The following is a 735-nucleotide window of genomic DNA, read 5'->3' as shown; positions in this document are numbered from 1 at the left end:
AGCCTGATGATGCTTCCTCCGCGGTGTCCACCAGCAGAAAGCGAACTTACGTTTTTTAAAGACAGGATTTTGCAGTGTACTGCAGGCTGGCCTGGAACTATGCAGGGCAGGCTTCGGCCTCCTAAGTGTGGGATTATAGACTTGAACTACCATGCCCAGGGCCTGAGATTATAGATTTGTATCCAAATTCACGGCCTTTGTGCTTAACTACATCCCCAATTCTTTTTTGTTTTGAGATAGGATCTAAATTTCTCAGTTGCCCAGCATGGGCTTGAATATAAAATCCTGCCTTGGTCTCCAAGAGTGCGGGGACCGGAGGAGTGTGCCACCATACCCAGCTTGGCTTTTTTCTTAAATGGTACTGGGGATTGAACCATGGGTTCACACATGCCAGGTAAGCACTCAACCGCTAGGCTACATCCCCAGCCTAGAACTCTTTTGATGTCAGACCACCATATTTAGGTCTGGGATGTGCCAGCGGAAGCCTGTTATTGACTATGATTTGAAGATAAATGCTTTGCACCTATTGAATCAAGTTACAAAACTGGTTTCCTGCTCATTCACCATATTCTTTCTGTGGGCCAGGGATCGAACCCAGGAACTCACTTATGCTGGGCACCAGTGCCATCCCTGCTTCTCAGCCCACCACTGTAAGAATATTCTACCCTTAGGCTTCTCAGGCTAAATGTCAAGGCGCTGTTGCAGCCTTGCACCGTGTGTGTGTGTGTGTGTGTG

Source organism: Octodon degus, unplaced genomic scaffold (genome assembly GCF_000260255.1).
Source record: "Octodon degus isolate 3935 unplaced genomic scaffold, OctDeg1.0 scaffold00067, whole genome shotgun sequence".
Lineage (NCBI taxonomy): Eukaryota > Metazoa > Chordata > Mammalia > Rodentia > Octodontidae > Octodon > Octodon degus.
The sequence above is the reverse complement of the archived record's forward strand: the minus strand, read 5'-3'. Positions refer to the sequence as shown.